This window comes from Schistosoma mansoni, chromosome 4, assembly GCF_000237925.1.
Source record: "Schistosoma mansoni strain Puerto Rico chromosome 4, complete genome".
Taxonomy (NCBI): domain Eukaryota; kingdom Metazoa; phylum Platyhelminthes; class Trematoda; order Strigeidida; family Schistosomatidae; genus Schistosoma; species Schistosoma mansoni.
The window spans coordinates 3,021,006-3,043,853 of record NC_031498.1 but is presented as its reverse complement, the minus strand read 5'-3'; positions in this window follow the sequence as shown (position 1 = coordinate 3,043,853).

Sequence of the window (22,848 nt, the reverse complement as noted above, 5' to 3'; positions counted from 1 at the left end):
CGTGGATTGGTTGAAGTTAGACATTAACACCGTTTGATGCCGGCCACCTCAATGGCTTTAGAGGTTAAGCGCTTGCGCTCGAGACTGATAGGTCCCGGGTTCTCATCTCGCGAGTCGGGATCATGGATGTGTACTGCTGAGGAGTCCTATACTAGAACGAAACCGCCATCCACTGCTTCCAGGTTTTTCATGGTGCTCTAGCTTCAATTGGCTCATGATCTCAACTATATAAAATTATTATTATTAATTAGAATAAATTCAAACAAATTTTAATTAATTTAACTTCATTAGTCAATAAACAGTAAAATGAACCAAAAAAACAACAAAAAAAGATCAACAGATTAATTTAAGTTATTTGTTTTCATTTATAAACAAATGAAAATATCATTATTTTTAGACTCGAAAAATAAAAGAAAAAAAATTAAAAAATAAAGAAACAGGATTTAACGAAAACAAACCAAAACAAACAAACACACAAACAAACAAACTAACGGACTAACAAACAAACGATAAACTGTTTACTGAAAAATATGCTAATTATTTCATTATCTTATTATGTATATTGATAATAGAAAAAAAAGGGGAACATTATTTCCACTTGAATAATTTATTCTCTTATCAATCTGTTTTCTTTTTTCTTTTTTTCTTTTTTCTCTTTTTTTGGTTTTTGTTCATTTTTTTAATTTTTCGTCAAGATTACTTAGATTGGTTTTGTGAATAATCAAAAAAGAATAAATAAGTAAATAAATGAATCGAATAGTTAGAAATAATAATAATGAAATTGAATAATTTGGTGAATTAAAAGTTTCGAGTTGGTTTGGTTTGTTATTCTTTCATTGTTTGTTTGTTTTTCTAAGAAAATGTTCAGATAACTGTTTAGCATGAAAATGTATTGTACGGTTTCATTTAAGGATACATACAAAAGATTAGGATGAACGAGGTTAGCGGTAGAATGATGTTTCTGAGATAATCATATTTAGTTATTTGTTTTTTAAAGGGGGGTCTATCCAGTAGCATACATCAATATGCACACCGTTGAATCTCTTATGGATAATTAATACCGTGGTAAGAAAGTTGTTTACTTTGGTCAGGTTTTTCTGTTTCAATTTCAAATGGACTATAGAATGAATTTTTCATTTGGAAATACCTCTTTTAAAGGTGATTCATTTTCAAAATAACTGCTTCGTATGAATACTGGAAATATTACACAATTCGGTAGATAAAGTTATGGTTTTAACTATGCATTAAATCTTGATGTTAGGTAACTAAAAATACTTTATTGTCTGTTCTGAAACTTGATTTCTTTCTTTTACGCATTAGTCAACTGTGTGTATCGACAGTTTTAAACAGACTGGGTCTTAATATCATGGCAACAAGTATCGTGGTCAAGGACGTTATCAATGAATTATTTAACTTATTAGTAAGTAATTCTCAATGCAAAACATAGATTTTGAGTTTTCTATGTATTGTACTTAACCGTCTAAATTAAAAAAGTAGTTTACAACACCTGTTTACTCGGAGTTATGAAAATATCACAAACTGATCGACAGTACAGGTGAGCACTAAGGACTACGCAATTGTAGCTGGCAATTTTGTCCCAGTATGCGACTCCTAAGCAGTGCCATCTACGACCCCGCACCTGGGAATCGAACTCAGCACCTTTGGTCTCGTCAGCAAATTCTTTACCTCTACGCATCGAAGCCGGTATCTAACTGTGTTAGTTAAAATTCTACAAGAAAACGTATCAGGCATACTAATTTTTAACGTATTTATTAAGAGATATGAAAGTGTATGTATATTGTTCATAAATATTCAAGATTTTTCGTAAATGAATTCTATTACATTTGGACTAAACAGATTAATTTATATTCATCTTTAAAACCTCAAACATTCATTCTATACACTTATAATAATTAAAATCTCATCTTTTGCAAAATTCTTATTACGTCACATGAATAAGAGTTAGGAGATGACGTCTAATGAATTAACAGATGTTGATGGTTAATATCACATAACAATGAATAATGATAAACATACATTATCATTCTGGACTCCTTCAATGACAATTTTCAACATTAATTTTCAATCATTTTAATTGATTTCCAGAACAGTAAATACCAGACGAGTTCACCATGAAACATAATGAATAATATTAGCAAAGATAGATGGTGGATAGCAGTGAAATCCAGGACGTGCGTTTCGTCCTATTTGAAACACGTCAGCTGGATGTACCTGCCTCCCACAGTTGGTGTTCACTCTGGGACTCCATCCAAATATCGTTTGCTCCAAATACCATCTCGTTGTCCACTTGGTTACTGAGTCCTGATATCCACTTGCTTGTTCAACAGGGTGAAATTTAAATTCACTTGGTATTGTTTGCTTGAATATTTTCATTGTTATTAAGGACTGCAATTGATCAATTTTTTGTTGGCATAAGTGCAATCAGCAAAGGATGTACATATGCCAATAAGAGACTGATCAACTGCAGTCCTAAACACTAATGGAAATGTTCAAGTAAACAATACAAAATGAATAATGAATAGTGTTTATTAAATTTCCTTCCGTGCTGAACAATATTATCTACATTTTCTAATTTGAATTGAGACAAAATAATCAACACTACATCAAGTTATTCCCACCCCCCAAAATATATCTCATGTAAAATTAATTTGATAAACTTTGAGAAATTGATTAATCATTATTGACTGTATATTTTTTCTTGTTACCAAGTATATCAAGAAACAGAAGATAACATTATCTGAGAGCATGATTGATTGATTATACGTGTATACATTTCGTTATACTTCAACTGACAGATTAAATTATATTTATCTTTCTGCTTGATTAATCAATCCATTCATTGTAGTAGGTAAAATGATTAATACATTTGTGGTCAGAGGGGGTTTTGTGGAGAATTTAGTATTTTCATAGTTGAAATCATGGGTCAATTGAAGCTAGATCACCATCGAAAACCTGCTCACTAGTGACTGACTTCAAGAGATATTTCCTTGAGTTCTAGTGGGAAGCAGTGGCCAGTGGAGTTCTACCAAGTCTGTTGTAGAGATATCAACTCACTGAAGACCATTGGTGAACGGTTTCTCAAAATCGTGGATTGGTTGAAGTTAGACATTAACACCGTTGGATGCCGGCCGGCTCAGTGGTCTATCGGTTAAGGTCTCTGGCTCGAGATTGGTTAGGTCCTGGGTTCGAATCTCGCGAGTACGAGATCGTGGATGCGCACTGCTGAGTAGTCCCATAATAGGACGAAACGGCCGTCCAGTGCTTCCAGGTTTTCGTTGGTGGTCTAGCTTCAATTGAACCATGATTTCAACTACGATAATACATTTTTATTCAATTATAGGTATCAACCATGAATAATCAAATGATTGTACTTTTTGTTTACCATATTTAATGATAATCGGAACAGATTTGGCTAGTATTGTAAAAATGTTGTGGTGTGTGCTACTGATGTTGACAGATACAAGTAATATGTATCACAAATCGAAAGTAAAATGCCTGACGGAAGAAGATTTAGAAGATAGAAAAGAAGAGGACGAGAAAAGAGAATGATGGGTGTGCAAATGAAGGGACATTCAAGACTGAAACAATTAATTGACACTTTGCGAATGAAGTGTTTACTGTATGGTTCTCAGACTTTACTAAGGTGTTCTGTTATTTTGTGTTCAAATACATTCGATTGTTTCCACTTGTGTTCTCGTTTACTACGATGCCAACATTAGAGTCAGTAGTTTTAATATGATAATTTAAATAAATATTTATGATGTGTTTATCAGCTTTGGTCCAGAATTTATGTCCAATTATTAAACTCTTGATAATCAGAAAAGACTAAACATTTATTATTGGATTCCTCAGACGTTCCCAACTATATCCTGTTATTAAACTTCCCTCTATGCGATCTATAAAAATTACTAATCTTAACAACAGGATATGTTCTTTGTTTGAAACAAAAGTCTTGGTTACCAGATTATGTTGTCTGTTTTAATATAGAATCATTAAACTCTGAATAGATATTGTACTGAGTACTGGGTAATAAGTCCACTAATATATTTTTATTACAAAAGAAAGAGAATTCATATGATGATAAGTAAAAGATTATACTTAGACCTAATATACATGTTAACAAAATCGTAAATTAAAAACATCAATTTATTCTTCTAGTTAGCGTTTTTTAGCGAGTCAGCTTTCTATTGGGAAGCTCGCCCCATGCCAAACTCTCCTCCTTTATCAGAGTTTGGAACCGGCAGTAGCTTCAGAGGAGCTTTAGGCAGAATTAAATTAAAATCATAGTTATTCACTAATTTTAAGTTCATTAATATATGTAAATCGGGCAAAATAATAACAATAATAATAGTATTAATAATGGTGGGATAGAGTCATACGGATGTATTTCTTTGAGGTAAGACATTGATTTCGTCATGTAATATTTTGATTATATGATAATCAATAATCAATTAAAGTAATAGAGAATTTAATACTATAGATGATTACACAATTAAAGGAAGAAGATTACGTCCCTACATATATATCTTGAGTGAGAAGAATGTTTTATGTTATTGCATCTGATCAGTAGGAGAACATTCTCTAATGAAAGTTTATATATATAATTGTTCTTAATCTTTAGAGGTTATATACCTAGACTGATTAGATAAATGAATATATATTCCCTAGAACTACAGGGATTTAACTTCTAATATCGTTGTCTTTCACCTTATGTAATCTTGAATTTAATGAAATCTCAAATACTTTACTTCTATTTGATCAAATGTTTGATTCCCCGTTACACAGAAGCACATATTTAACTAAGAATGAAATTGTCATTGAGAAAGTCCACGACAGTATTTATAGTTTTGTATTTTAGATTTTTAACATAAATTTATATTTTTAAACTTTATCATTGTTGTATCCCGAAGAGAATTGTGAATGGTAACTTTTGAGGACTATTTATGGACCAATGTAATATGTATATTTCCTATTGTATAATTGTTACGTAACTAAACTATTCATATTCGTGTTCTTATTATCATTAGCTTTATTTTGACCTTTGAACTATTATTATACGATTCTTGAGTTATCATCAGTCTATCGATTACTTTCCCCCTACCCACAGCCACATTGGCCAACTATTGTACAAACGTTATTTTCTATTTTATGGTACGATGTGGTCTGTTTGGTCGGTGTATAAACCCAGTATGTTTGTGAATAATGATGCATATTGCCGAGGTTGTTATTGGTGTTCTGGACTTAACTGGCTGAGCTGGGCAGATAGCAGGACCAAGTAGTACTCAAGACAGCTCATACGATTATATGTATTATTGCCCCGATCAATAATTCCACTTTTCTCTCATTGGCGGGAATCAGCACGTTCATATATCAATAGGGCATCACGCATCCACACGTTATAACATTCTCCATATCAGTTATTTACAAGAAGCGAGACCTCCTGAAAAAACAAACAGTGAATCTCTTTTGTTTCTCTAAAACTGAAATGATTCACTGATTTCATAATAGTATGTCTGAAAAACAAAAACAGCAAAAATTATTTCAATTCAACGATAAACAAAATGTATATACCTAGTGATCAGTTGACTTTTTATAAGAAAACTTATTCAGTTTTTCTCATTACGGCTAAGTTTGTTTTATTTCGATTATCTACTGTTTTTATTCATAATTAAAATACAAAACTGAATGATGTTCTTGTTTTTTCTAACTAAATCATAGATTCAATGTGGTTAGCAATTGTTCTTTTTTTCTAAGAAAAAACAATAGTCTTGCTTTATTCATCTTAACAGCTTTCTTTGCTTTTCTACATGGAAGAAAGAACTTTAGAATAAATGAGTATTTGTTTAAATAGAGACACAATTAGTGCACATATGATGACGGCTGTGAAAAGAGATCTTGTATAGGTTTCAAACTATAACATTCAAATTCACTTGGTGTTGTTTACTTGTAAGTTCTCACTGTTAATTAGAACTGTAACTGGTCAGTCTGTTATTGGCATATGTGCATAATGTGCGTATTGCCTCGATATTACCTGAAGTCACAAGCATTATGAGCAAAAATGGATAGTGGCTAGCAGTAAAATGAGTGACGCGCGTTTCAGCCTATTTGGGAGTCGTCAGCTGGATGTACCTGCATCTCAGAGTTGATGTTCACTCTAAGACTCGATCCCACTACCGCGTGCTTCAAACGCCATCGCGTTGTCCACTTAGCTACTGAGTCCTGATAGCCACATGCTTGTGCAATGGGATGAAGTTTAAATTCGAGTCCCAGAGTGAACATCAACTCTGAGATGTAGGTACATCCAGCTGACGAGTCCCAAATAGGATGAAACGCACGTCCTGGATTTCACCGCTAGCCACTATCCATCTTTGTTTATAACGTTAAAAGTTATGCATATGAAATCGAATGCAGTGAGACTTCAAGGTAGTTGATTATGAAAGTGAAAGAGCAAAAAAGTTTCCTGAAGCACATTCCGTAATCCTTGGAAGACCTACAAAACAAATACTAGAAAACAAGTTAGCAATAAAAATACACTCAATAGAGTCTGGCCATACAGTTTATTTCAATCGCACAACAAAACACTTTTGTTTCATACAAAAAGAAATTAACAGGTGAAGCCCTAAACATATTTGCAAATTCAAACAATATTAATAGGAGATATGTAATAAAATTAGCTGTTTCATAGCAAATGGTAATTATTAAGTAGAGCTGAACTGCATTTTACATTTTACTCCATTTAATTCATCTCTCACTATTTGGACAACAACGATTAATTTTAATTGTTCAAATCAGTTCATTCATCTAACTATACGACAAATAATCAGTTTGGTTAGCACAATAGTACAAACATTTATTTATCTTCATTTTAAGAATGATGTGATGTGTTTCATTCATATCATATAGCAAATTACACATTTTCATCGAATTCCGAGTAAGATACAATATATGGTCAATGGGTTTTTCTCTCATCATCTTTACATACACAGATATACAACTGTTATCTTAACACAATTTTCTCCTTTTTTTCACACCAAATGTCACATATGTACTACAACAAATCTCACTATCAGTATTGTTAACATGATTGAACGACATCATGTGTATACAATTAACCTGTTATTCATGTATTTATATTCGAGAATTTCTATGTTTGGTTTTATTTCGTTGAAAAAGCTTGAACCAGATTCCTAGCAAAAATGTTGGATTTACTGAAAGTTCAATTGCCTGAGGTCTATACAAATATAATTCTCTTCTTTATTGACTTACGTCAACTCAGTGCCCAACTACTATGAAACTATTCTTTCAAATTTAGACAAGAATTCTTTTCGATATATTGGTCAAGTGTAGCTAGACCTCAATGGAAGCCTGGAAGCACTGGACAGCCGTTTCTTCCTGTCGTCGAACTTCTCAGCAGTGCACATCCACGATCCCGAATCGCGAGATTTGAACCCAGGACCTATCAGTTTCGTGCGCGAGCGGTTGCTCAATTTCGTGGATTGGTTGAAGTTAGACATTAACACCGTTGGATGCCGGCTCAGTGATCTAAAGGTTAGGCGATGGCGTTCGAAACTGATAGGTCCGGGGTTCGAACCTCGTGAGGCGGGATCGTGGATGTGCACTGCCAAGGAGTCCCACAACATATTGAAACAGCCGTCTAGTGCTTCCAGGTTTTCCATGGTGGTCTAGTTTCAATTGACTCATGATCTCACCCACTGAAATTTCTAAATTTTTTTTTCTCGAAAGGGGACTTCAAACCGGTTTCCAGACTAGACAAAATTAAAAATTAAAAAAAAGATTTTTCAATGTTATGACAAAATTCAATTCAATGATGATATGTATAATTTGATACTAATCATATGACACCAAACTATATTTGTCAAAATGAATAATCAGTTACAAATTATTGAATAACTACGACAAAACAGAGAAAAATAATAAGTTAATGTATTTTTTCTAGTTTCTGTCTTTAGGAAAAAAAGAATCTCACTTATAATAAAAACTATTTATTTAACATAAAAATTCTCATTTCAGTAGTAGATTAGTATCTTTAAAAAAAAAGTATTTTCACAGATTTAACCTGAACACTTGAAAAAATATTTTGATTTAAACACGTGATATTTCCTGATTATTTCATTGCTTCATATTACATTTTTTTTTGGGGGGGGGGTGAAGGGAAAGTGTCCAAAATGCATAGACAAATATATCAGTAAATTAAAAATTAACCTAACTTATTTCAATGGAGATATTTGGTTTTAATTCTCGTGAAGAATTATCGCTGAAAACCTGGAAGCACTGGATAGTCAATTTGTTGTAGTATGGGACTCCTCAACAGTTATCATACATGATCCACACATGAGGAATTCAAACCCAGGAGCTTCTGGATCACACTCGAACGCTTAACCTCTAGATCACTGAACCGGCATCCAACAGTAGTAATGTCTAGATACAATCTTGTGCAACCCTGTATCTATTGTTTGAGGTAGATGCCTGCTTCTATCCAACACCGATAGGACTCTACTGGTTATGATTCCTCACTAAAACTCAAGGGAATCTGCCTTGAAACTAGTCACCAATGAGCGCATGATGATTATTATGAGAATAGGGGTTTGTGGAGATTGTAGTGAATTTAATGGTTGAATTCATGAATCAATGTAATCGCGTGTCAGCATTTGAGAGCAAGACCATAGATCCTGGGTTCAAGTCCCGTACGCGGGATCATTGGCGCACATTGCCGAAGAAACCCATACTGAGACGAAACGGTCGTTCAGGTCTATCGGGTTTTCAATGGTGGTCTACCTTACATCGACTCATGATTTCAACTATTAAAATCACCACAATCTCCGTAGACTCTTATTTTAATAAAAGCTATAATCATTTAAGGTTTATTGAAAATTCAAGAATAACGTAAAGCTGCTTAACCTACTCTTGGGTCCAACTACATACTTATCCTCATAACATTAAACGAAATGGAATTCGAAGCCTCCAGATATTATAAGAAGCATGAAACTATTCGCCTATCCGATCGAAATCTGGAAGTATACAGTTCCACCTTATGTCAGATTCAACACAAAATAATATCATAATTAATGACACTGTTACCGAATGTTTTCGTGGATTGACTTACCTGTTGTTTACATTACATAATGAATGTCAATCAATGTCACACTGTTCGATTTCAGTAGCAGTAGAATTTTATTGATCTATTTGTCTTGTAACCGCATACCAAAGTGTCTGTTTAGATGAAGTCCCTTGAAATAGATTCTTCTTTATTTGAAACAAATAGTTACAAGGAAAATAATTCAATTGGAAATTTCATTTCTTGTAATTAGTGTTTAATTTTTTTGCCCGAATAAGAACTGATCAATAAGGAACAGTTTATTCAGGTGTTAAATTATTTCTTAGGTAAGACTGGGTTATACACTCAGGTCAAAAATTCTCTTAGTAATTATAAATCATTGATTTAAAAAGAATTGAGAGAAAGATCCTAATAATTAATGTACTTCGGTATTAGTAAAATACAAAGTCAATTGTTGTTAAGCCTCTAACTACGATTACTAGCTGGGACATTTGTCGGATAGCAGCATAAAAATGAGCAAAAGCTCTCAATTTAGTTAATCCATTTATAATATACAGTTAATAAGCAATTAAGCAATATCGAAAAGAACCAATGATAAAGACTGGCTAAACTTGTATTTAATTAATCGGGTGAAGAACTTTATCGTACATTATTGTTCTTGTTTGCTGTAAGAATGTAGGGTAATATTATTTATTCATTTCAGTTTCTGATTAACATTATGATCTATTGTTAGGTGGTCGGAGGTAGTCAACAAGAAACTTATCAAGCACATAACACTTCAATATAGTGTATACACGATGTCAAGTCACTTGGACTAGTAGTCATATTACAACTTCGAAGGATAAAATTCGATCAGAACTGAAAAGTCTAGAGAAATATGGCATTAGTAATCCTTTAATGATATATCAATTACAAAATGTCACACAGTTAACCAGATTAATTTCATTAAGCTATGGGATGATGAATTCTATCATGTTGTGTGTATCATTTCACATGTATCATGTTATTAATTAATGAATACATATTTAATAATTAAGGTTTTTAAAAAAAAGCAAAATCTTAGCATGTACTTCATAAAAATAACCAAACAGATGTATACAGCTTGAAGAAAACAGAAAGAATTCATTTATCAATATGTAAATGTAGTTGAGGAATTAAAAAGGAATTATTTGTACGTACACAAGCCTATTGTGGAAGAAAACAAACCAGCTTTGAGCTGAAGAGGTAATTAGGAAAAGATGTTGGAAGTGAATAGGACATACATTGTGATAGTCATCAAACTGCATCATGAGGCAAATGCTAATTTGGAATCCTGAAGAGAAACAGCAACGAGGAAGGCAAAAGAACACACTGCACTGAGAATTGGAAGCAAACATGAAAAGGATAAATAGCAACTGAAAACAACTGGAAAGGATTGTCCAGGACAATGTTGGACGGAGAATACTGATGGGTGGCGCACGCTCCTCCATGAGGAGTAACAGGCGTAAGTAAACTAGTGTCTAATGATAGAATAAATAGATTTTGCCTGTCAGATAGCTGATTTGAAGATATAGTCTTCTGGTATTCCAGTGAATTAATCAGTTAGTGTTACGTTCGCAACTTGATTAAGGCAGAACACGATATACAACCAACGGCACTCGGAACTGGAGAATTAGTAGCTCAGTAGTATGTTGTATATACTGAGAGAGGTCTTATGATATTTCTTAAATATAGTTTCGTATATGCACCCAGATGAATCATTATTGAGACAAATAGTTATTCAGCATTTCCTGATTATTAGAGATTTACACTTGATATCTGACCTTGATAAAGAATTTAGTTCAATGCTAATATTAAAAGTCATGTCATAATAAACTGGTAGATTTCAAATAAGAGAAACTAAGCTTTCCTTTTTAAAAAATAACAGAAAATAGTATAAGTCAATATTCAGCCACCTTGTCATTGAGGTAATGTTTTCATCATTGTTCATCATTGTACAACTGATCAAAAGAATTAGTCAGTGTAATATCCTGGCAGTGTGATATCATGATGTCAGGCATAACTAATCACATAATCTCTAGATCATGAAGCACTTCCTGTATTCACAAGTTTTCAATAGACATTTGACTTCCTTTTATACTTTGAAAAACTATCCCGATATAGAACTAAGTCTCCTCAGTTCATTTACCTACACAATTGATACTTTTAGTAAATAGGTTACTGTAGTGTATAATTTGACCGAGCGTACAACTTAGTAAATTCTATTATTATATATTGGTAACTTGATTAAGTGATCAGATAAGCTAATATTACTAAAGTGATTAGTAAATCTGACCTCACTATCTTATAATGTTGTTATATGCCTAAATATATCACATAATTTCTGTGGAAAATAAAGGTTTATATTGTTCAATTTTTGTTACTCCGAATACCTGTTTGATAAAAAGAACCTTTTTGAGGACACATCTATAATTTAATCAGTTAACCTAATTTGATATTGATTGTTTCGAACATTCATATTTAACAGCATTTATTATTCATCCATGAAATGGATAATGTAAACAAGTGATAATCAAGGAAAGAATATTAAGATTTACAATGTAATGTGAGGGGTTTATATAGGGATACTTGGATTTTCATATTTTATATCACAAACTATCTTTAGTTAAATAACTAGAAAAAACTGTGAGGTACTAGACAACTATTTTGTTCTAATAGTAATGAACATCTATGACCCAACTAGTGATGGTCAAACCCAAAAATGTTGATTTCGTGCTAGACAGGTTAACCTCTAGACCACTGAACCAAAGTTAAAACAATAAAAACACTATCATCAACTGTAATTAACATAGTTTTGAAAAAAGTATATCGAAAGAAAATAAATGTAATCAATTGTTACAACATTGATATAATAAAAATAACACAAACGGAGAAATCGAAGCTAAACATTTTCCTGACAGTTACAAACGTAGTTCAGCCAAAATGCATTTTAAATGAGTAAATATTGGACTCATATGTGATAATAAATGAAATGATGAAAAACTCTGAGGGAAGATTTCTAAAAAAACAATAGGAATTCATCATGACTCATGATCATTATTGACTCATGATCTCAACTATTGAAATTACTATAATATACACAAAACGCCTTCTGATATTAATCAACATATGCTCACTAGTGACTGGCTTCAAGAGGTATTTCCTGAAGTTCTAGTGAGAAGCAGTGACCAGTGGAGTTCAACCATGTCTGTTGTGAGATAGTAACTCACTGAAGACATTGTTGGATGTGTCGCTCAATTTCGTGGATTGGCTGAAGTAAGACATTAACACCGTTGGATGCCGGCCATCTCGGTGGTTGTAGATGTTATGTGCTCGCGCGCGAGAATGATAGGTCCTGGGTTCAAAACTCGCGATTCGGGATCATGGATGTGCACTGCTGAGGAGTCCCAAAACAGGACGAAACAGCCGTCCAGTGCTTTCAAGTTTTCCATGGTGGTTTAGTTTCACTTGACTCATGATCTCGACTATTGAAATTACTATAATATCCACAAAACCTCTTCTGATATTAATTCATTATGAAATAAGGAAAATTAATAAACCTATCTAATTCATTAACTCACTATTCTGATTTCAGCTATTCCCATTAGTTATACGAACGTTCGTCAATATATGAACGAATAGTTTGATAGAAATTAGGAGTCGAGTATGTAAAATACATTAGTTGTGTAAAACTATATTTGAAATAATCTCAGCGATTGATATATGAGTAATTTCAGCAAACTTAACTGGATGAGTTATTGAAATTAGTTAACTCTTAATCTGTGAGCTTACTTTAAATATAATTTTGTACAAAGATCATTTCCATTATTTTTCTTTGGATTTAATATTCGTTTGATTTTTATATGTTCACTTTTGAGATCAGTAATTCTGGTAAATCAATACAATTCTTTACTTACCTACTCGCATCCATCAGTTACAATTTTGACTAAATAATGGTGGAGAAAATTTGGTACATGGATACAATATTTTCATCGTATCGCATTTTAAATTTGCTTGCTAATTCTATCTGTTGTATGATCTTCTCTAGGGACCACTCCCAAGAAAACTAACAGTACCTCACTACTATCCTTCTAGTTTCTTCAACTTTACTGTATTTTTCCATGAAAAGTTTGAGAATAATCAGCTTTTCATCATAATTCCTTTTAAAGATTGGATAAACATGTGTTGGTTGTGGTAAAACATCTAAATCTTTCACCAGTGGAGTCTAGTCGTGTTGGACGTGAGGAAGTTTTCCACTAAAGACGATAGAAGATGGTCACACAGCATTGTGAGTTAATTGAGGTCAGACTTATAGACCATTAGATGTCGGTTATGTGGTTTGAGGGTTAGTGGCTTGCGTGTGAGATCGAAGGTCCTGAGTTCAATTCTCGGATGTGTGATCATGGACGTCCACTACTAAAGATTACTATACAGGAACAAAAAGCCGTCCAGTACTTCCATGTTGTCACTGGTGGTCTAAATTAGATCTATTAGTGACTTTGATGAACTCAAAACACTTGAAAGCGAACATTCAAATACAGAATTGAATATGTATCAACCCTTATGAAATTATGGCTGCAATTGTATGAATTATGACAATGCCTGACGTATTCAACCATTTTAAAACTAATGTTGTGTACAATTCAATAAGTCGTGTTAGTATATGATGGGTAAAATTAATAACCCCAAATTCTACGACAGGGTTAAGTGCCGAATTTCACTTATGGTGAGCTATGACTTAAGCATTAACTGAGGAAACAACAAATTTTCAACTTTTATCTACAATAAATCATTGGTTGATCGTTCTAATGTATACCATTTTAAAGATTCAGTTTGTCCGACTTTCTAAGAAGGATGATAATACTTATTATAAACATAGTTAAATAGACTTTCGTTCTATATGACTGCTTCCGTATAGTATCAAAATTACAAAATAAGTGTCAACTGTCTTATTAAATTGTCACTTTGTTTATTTTTTTGTTTGCGTTATGCTTTTGTAAAATCAATGGAGGAAAGAAATCGCCTAACAGTTAACTTTTTTTAGTGAAGTCGAATTATTAAAGTGTCTAAGTCTAAACAAAAAATGTCTGTGAGTGGAAAATTGATTTTTAAACGGTTGTTTATCATTATGAAAATGTTATATTCCCTTCCAGCAAAACGTCACTAACGTGTTAACGGATGAGTTATTATGAATGAAATATTTTGTAAAGAATGGATTGAATTTCAATAAAGGTTTCCACAATGAATCTCGATAAAATTATTTAGATAAGTTATCGTATGCAAAAGTAACGAAGATCTGAAAGATGTGTGAGGTGGTGGTTCGAGGTAGTGAACAAGAAAACTTGGACCTAGGTTTCATGCTATTTGGCGCTCATCATAAAAGTGTACCTGTATTTAGGGGACTGATGCTCATTGGCCGATTCGATTTCATATCACTCAGTTTCTTAATCAGAAGCTTTACTACTGAGCTATTTGGGTTACATTTGTCCTTTTGTAGGACTAAAATGTACTAACAGCTGACTGACAACTTGGTAGTGGCCGGTGTCATGTATGTCAAATCTTTCGCAGTAGTGATCAAATTCTTTCCATCAAATTGCAGTTTGGTCACTGTGTTGAGACCTAATGGATGATCCCATAGGTGTAGATGAAACTGTTCGCACTGATCAGATCTCTTTATAGGCTAAATTTAGTTGGCGTATAATCAAATGGGATAACATTTCATACCTGATTCTTCTAGATGTGTGATTTCACTACAGTGTAAAAACGTAACCTATCAACGCTAGAACACAAATCTATTTCATTACTTTTGGACCGCTGATTTATAACTCAATTATACACATTTACAAATTTATTCTGTCGGGAATATGCCATAAAAAAATGTTGAGATGTACATTTTGCATTCAGTTTTCATTCGAAAATGTTTCCAGGTTCCTGAATTTCATGGTAAAAACATTCTTAATTTTAGACAGTTCTTTTCATTCATTAAGTAACAACGATTAAAAATAAGACATATTTAAGGGATTTTATGACACATGACAAATTTACAAATTGTCTTTTTATTAAAAGCTTGTGCATATTTTCTAGAGTACTAAATTTATATTTTCTAGGTAATATTGTGGTGTTTGCTACTTATATCGACAGAAATAAGTAGTATATAACATCAATCAGAAGTGGAATGTCTGGTAGCAGAAGGTTGGAAAGATCGAATAAAAAAAACGGGAACTGAGTAATTGTAATTTTAATGAAGGAACTATAAGTTCGAGACAATTGATGGAAGATTTGCAAATAAAGTATTGAATATATGGTTTTCACATTTAACAAAAGAGCTTTGTAATTTTGTAATGAACAATAAACGGGTTATCTCCACTTAAGTTCCCATCCATTACAATATGTTTTGCCCATAACTAATGTGTTCTATTTATCAGTATAAATTTGTGGAAATTGTTAAGTTGTAGTTGGAATTACGAACCGATTATTGTTAAACAAGCATTGAAAACCTGGAAGCACTGAACTACCGTTTCGTCCAAAAATAGGACTTCTCAGTAGTGCGCATCTATTTGTATCAGTTCTACCTTCCTATTAGTTATATTTAATGGCTGATGTAAAAGTACATTCTTAACTTTTTAGCAATGTTAAAAACAATACATCTCATTACTAATTTATAAATTTATAAATGTAAACCTCTGGGTTCCATCTTATCAGTCTAAAAGTAACACATTTTTCATGAACGCTGGAAAACCTCGACTCCATTAATGATAAAGTCATAGATGTACACCGAGATAGAGGTCTTGTATTGAGAAGAGATAACTGATCAACTCTCGTTGATCGATCCCAGTTCCAAATAAATAAATATGATCTCTGATATTCACTGGTTCCCCAGCAAAAGTTAGCCTATAAATAAATGTACAAATAATTTGACAACTAATATCAAAATAGCCACTTTAGTATTTCATACTATCAAGGCAACTAACTTGTACGTGAACAGGAAGAACTATGAAACAAAGCAATCTGTAAGAGTGTAGTTAATTTACTCTTTTTCTCTGCTTTCAGAATAAACACTTTTGTATCAAACCACCAATGAATTAGTAATTATTGATGTCACATTTGTTTACTTCTTCATAATTGATATAAGTTCTAACAGTCACGTAAAACTATGGCTATTAGCTTAAGTGATTTAACATAAGGCAGATGATGTTTTAATGTTAAATATCTAAAGGCAATAGATAAGAGAGATTAAACCATAGTTTGATACAGGAAATTATATAGTGTTTGGTATTGAATTTCTTAAATTTAATTTTCCAGTTAACAAATATACAAGAATCCTATCTTGGGCATGATTTTACATTTATTCACATGATACAGAGTATTTATCTTAATTAAAATTGTTGATAGGGGACATTTGATTAATATTATGATTATATGATCATTATATATGATGATATTTTCTTTAATAAATTATGGGGGGAAAACGTGGTATAGTATTTATTTAAGAATAGTAAACATTACATAGTTCTTTATTTTAATTATTATAAACAATCAATGTGAAATGTAACTTATTGAAATCGAATAGTTAGCATCACAGACTGATACCATCATAGGGAGCGAACAGATAATCCTCATTTTTCTCTACGGCCTCTTGACCTTTAAACCACTAGGGATTCAATGATTCGCATATCTAACTTTAATTTGTGATATTTTGAGACCACCTTACACTGTCTTCAGTAGGTATCTGCTCCATACATGACTTAATTGAACTTCTTTGGTACTGACTTCTCTGTAGAACTTCAACATTCACCACTCAATTTAGTCTCTGATGAATAAATGATTATATCTACTATAGGAGTCTCATACTATGATTAAACAACTATCCAGTGCTTCCTGCTTTTCAATTGTTGCTTATTTTAGATGAACCAGTAATGTAAGACGTGAGATTCAAACCCTACAGCAGTTATTAAAATCGCTTATTTATCTGAAATATATTTATTGCAAGACATAGATGTTTCCCCACCAACCCCCGATTACTGTTATGGAAATTTATGACTCTACAGGACGATCTTACAATATTACACATTGTCATATCAGTTTACTCGTTAAAGCTTCATTTACAGTTCAGGATGACAAAATGTTGATGTTTGTAAAAACCTACGAACTGAATACCAAATGGAATCATATATATGTGCACTTATTTGTGTCAAACATGAAGAATCAATATTATTGATAAAATTTTGTATATAAAAAGTGTTTGCATGCTAAATCGAAGGTCCTCCGTTTTATTCCTATTTGCACTGTCGCGAATTTGAACTGCTGAGGATTCCTGTATTGGGAAGAAACAGCCCTTCAAAGCTTCCAGGTTTGCAATTGTGTTCTACCAAAGATTAGTCAGTGATGAATATTATGGGATCCAACAATAAATGCATGTTTAGATGACCTTATGATATGAGTCAACATAATTCCATAGAGGTTCAGTATAATGAACACGACGATTTGACGTGATCCTAACTGAAAAATATGCTTTTCGTGTAGTTTCGAAAGGACTTATATATCTTTCATTTAATTGTTGAGATGAATTACACATGAAACGTAAATTATCATGCAAGATTGAAATTCCAGTTCACTGTTTTTTTCTGAAGATTACAAATGTATTAGAACGTTGAGTTACAGTATTATTTACAGTTTCTCACTTGTGAACAGGAGTTGATGTTGATGAAAATTCACTTCGATTATATATATATATATATATATATATATATATATATATATGCGATCAGGGATGAATTTTATCCTCAGTTAACTGTTCTACTACAGAAGGTGCATTTGACAGACATTGTAGTACAAGTTGGAGACTCGAATGCATGGGCCGGATATCTAGGCATAGAGTATAGTCGTTTGTGTGACCGATGGAGTCTCAAGACAGATTAAAGGGACTACAACATGTTTCTGACTGGCACTAACTATCGAGACAGTCATCGACGATATGCTACTTGGAATCTTGCCTCTGCATCTCAAGCCTGGACTCAGATTGATCACATCGTGGTTGGCTTGGTTGTGTATAAGACTACCGCTCTTTTTGGAGTACTTATCTGGTTTCTGTTCATGGTCTTATTCGCTCTAATCTTATCGTACATTTCAGTGGCCAACAAATCCATCGCTTTAAACGGATCGACATCAGTAAATTGGTTGCAGCTTTTGTTGCAACTAAATACCAAACTGAGCTAGGTTCAAGGCTAGCTAACAACCCACCGAAATGTACAGATGAGCATTGGCTTCAGTTCTACGATGTCATGAAAATGGCGAGTAAGTTCGCTTGCGACTTCGTGAAACGTTCCGTCTATAAGCACTAGGTTTCTACAGGCTCCTTACAGCTTATTGAAGCACACTGTTCTCCTCTCATCAACCATGAGTTTGAACTTAAACGAAGATTATTATGCAATGGAATTGTGCAAAGCTTTCAAAAGGACCGAAAAGTCTGGTAGCTAGAGTGTGATAATGAGTTGGAAGTGCAAAGTACTTTTACAAGACTGGCTGGACCCTGGACCTGGACTGAGTCTGGAAAGTGGGCGGATAGAAGTAGTGAAGAAGTTCATGTATCTGGGTAGCTGAGCAAGTGCTGGTGGTTGCGTAAGTGATGAAATCAATTCACGCATAATGAAAGCCAGGACAGTTTATGCCAATCTGGCCCATCTTCAATGGCTTAATAATGTTAGTCTGGTTGTAAAAGGTTGGACCTACAACACGTTAGTGAGAGCAGTTTTGCTCTATGATTGTGAAACCTGATCTCTCCGAGTTGAGGTTGTTAGACGATTCTTTATGTTTGATCATCGTTGTCTCCGAAAGAGTAACGACACCCGATAGCAACATCTTGTTAGTAATACAAAAGTTCAGCATCGTGTGTTCTGGCAAAGCGACGATAATTCCATTAGTGTAACCATCTTAAATCACTGACTTCCAAGGTTTATACATGTCTGAATTATTTACCGTTAATTATTTGCTGACACTGGAACCAGTTGGAAAAGGAGAAAAGGTGCTCACTGCATAACTAGACATCGTGGTATGAAATGGCAATCCTGCTGTAATTTTCATTTATTTTCCTCGTAAGAGTGACATTTCTGCTTGTGTTTTTCTGCCTGAATAGCCCTCACCATTATTATCTCACTCTTCGATACTAATCTCTATTCATATTATATTCACTTTACTTTCTCAATCTCTTCACAATCTTATTTTTGTATGGTTCATATTTATTTAATGTTCTCTTGTTACAATGTTTATATGTTGAAATAAGTAATAAAAATAAATGTACATTTATCTAAAGTGATGACATCATTAGTTTTATTATTATACATACATTTTAATAGCTTTTCATACGATATGAATTTCTTATTTATGCTTTTACCCTTTTTTTCATAAACTGTTTTCTACATTTTTCTCTACATTTAAAGCTTTATGTAGTTTTCTTCATTAGTAGTATTTCTGAAAATACTGTAGTGTGGTCTACTTATATCCATATAAGTAGTATATGGCGATGGTCAGATATAGAATGTATTTTGACAGAAGAACTATAAGGAGAGAACTGAAATGAAGCGCAATCGGTACAAAAATGCATGAACAATGGAATTAGAGAAGATGGATTGATATTTACAGAAGGAATAGTGAAGATTGAAACAATTGATCATTATTTTGCAAATTAATTGTTGACTGTATGGTTATCAGAATCTAGTGAGATAGTCTGTAATTCTTGTCTAAATACTTTCGATTGTCCCCAACTGGTATTTTGTTCATTACAATACATTCAAGATCTTAGAGGATATTGAGTTATTTCTTTTCGCATTTTCAAAAGATTCGTTGCTATCAATGTTTAGCTTCCAAATGTTTCCTTGAAAAATTCAAAGTTCTCCAGATTTCTACAGTCATTTGCAAACTGAGTTATGTTTTACAGAAAGTATGTCGGTAATTGTAAGTGGATAAAATTATAACGAAGGTGACATATTGTCACATACGTATGAACAGTTATCATTTTTTTTAATTATAGACTGAGTTTATCCTTCACAAACAGATAGCTTTCATCTTCTCTATTCATCGTTAGAGTGATGCAAATATAATTTTAAAGATTATACGAATCAGCTGACAGTGAACCTAGAGCTCTGAAGGCAGAAATTATTTCTAAACATTCTCAGACACAAACAAAACTGTTAGATTACAGGTAAGATGATATATGTACAAGTATTAAGCTTATCTTGACATACTTTACTCCGTTTTTAATATACATAACAATTTAACATCAGCTATTTGTTTTTATATACTCAGTTAAATATTCTTGTTGACTAACTCACTCCTAATAGTTAACTGAATTTATCTGATGAAAATCAAACATCATTGCCCAGCTATTTTGTTCTTTATCAGGAGTTCTGTAACATTGATAATTTATTCAATTAAATAAATAATTGGAATCATATTCAATGTGAAAAATATTGAAAGTAACATATTGTGGCCCACAATGAACTGAGTTAAAACCAGTCGAGTTATTCCTTTAAAGAAACACTTGGTAGTTTTAAAGTTTACTTATCGTCTCAATAGATACATAGTCTAACTAGCGGAATCGAAAGCCTGTCAGATATGAGACTAGTGCTGTGGTGTGGGCTATTCATCTCCACACAAGTAGTATATAACAATGGTCAGGCAAAGAATGTATTTCAGTAGAAAATCGATAAGAAGAAAACGGGAACGGGACGCAATTATTAAGAAAATGAATGAATAATAATAATCGCAAACTATAGACTGATATTTGTAGAAGGAATAATCAAGATTGAGATAATTGATTGATAGTTTGCAAATTAACTGTTTACTGTATGGTTGTCAGATTTTAGTGAGATAGTCTGTAATTTTGTGCTCAAATACATTCGATTGTTCACACTCGTCTTCTTGTTCACTACAATGCCACCAGCAGACAATGAATAGTTTTCGCGCAATATCCTGACTTGATTAAAGTCAGGTATGTAAACCGCTATATGTTGACTTATTGGTCTAATGTTTAAAGAGCTGGATGTAAGACCTGAAGATCCTGGTTACGATCTCCAGTTACGGTTCATGGATGTACACTGATGAACTATCTTATACTAGAACTTTACAACTGTTCAATTATTCCTACTTTTCACTAATTATCTAACTTAGATTAATTCTTCATATCATTAATAATAAACGTTTATTTTCTTAAAACAACTGAACCTCATGAATTATCTTTACCATTTTTTAAGCATAAAATTAGTTGCGTAGGCTAAAATTATTATTATTAAATAAAATATTCTTACAGTTTTCCAATAAACTGATATCATTATAATATCAATCAAGTAAAAAAAATCAAAATATCTCTTTAATGTTTTGCCTTTAATCAAAACATGTCATTTGATTACTTAGAAACAAAAACATGATTATTATTTTGATGAAGACATTTTATCAGCGAAAAAACAATTTTTTTCTGTTTATCACTAAATGACTTAAAAACATTATTAATTATTTTTAGAAATTCTATATAATAGATTTAATTGTTTCATAGTTGAAATCATGAGTTAATTGAAGCTAGACCACTATGGAAAAACTGGAAGCAATGGATAGCCCTTGCGTCCTATTGTGGAACTCTTCAGCAGTCTCTCAAATGATGATTATCAGTATAGTTACCAATCAACCACGTACCTGGGAAGCATCGTTGATAAACTAGGAGGATCGGATACAGATGTTAAGGCGATGATTGGCAAAGAAAGGACAGCATTTCTACAATTGAAGAACATATAGAACTCAAAACAACTGTCAACTAATTTCAAAGCCAGAATCTTCAATACGAACATCAAGACAGTTAGTTCTATAGTACGGAGCTGAAACGTGGAGAACTACTACATCCATCGTCAAGAAGGTACAAGTATTTATAATAAACAGTTGTTTACGCAAAATACTCAACATTCACTGACCGGATACTATCAGCAACAGCATTTTATGGGAGAGGACAAACCAGCTTCCATCTGAAGAGGAAATTAGGAAAAGACGTTGGAAATGGATAGGACATACATTACGGAAATCACCAATGTGCATTACAAGGCAAGCCCTAACATGGAATCCGGAAGGGAAGAGGAAAAGAAGAAGGCCAAAGAACACATTACTTTGGGAAATAGAAGCAGATATGAAAAGGATGAATGTTAACTGGAACGAACTGGAAAGGATTGTTTGTGACAGGGTTAGATGGAGAATGCTAGTGGGCGGCCTATGCTCCTTGACGAGGGATAACAGGCGTAAGTAAGTAAATACCAATCAATCGGTTATGGTTAGTTGTAGAAATGTGCCTTCTTTAATTAAAGTATATTTTCATTACATAACTAATTCATCAATATAAAATTAACCTAACCTACTATTTTTGTGAAGATATTTTAATTTATTAGCTAATAGTCGTTTTGTAGAATATTTCGGTCTTTCCTCCATCTATTTGTTTATCTGTGTATAAAGAAATATATGCTTCTTTGGAACAAAAATGTATTAAAACACAATTATATGAACGAAGAATATTCTTTTCAATAATTTCTCATCAGGTTCTACAATTATGATATCCAAATTAATCATCCATAAAAATTGGCCAAGTTTAAGGCAGAGTACATCATTTAAGAGAAACTGTAACATGTGAATCAAGGAGTGTTGTTTGTCATATAAAATAAAATCGAATCGTTAATGTTGGAGTTGACTAATATGTAGTGTTA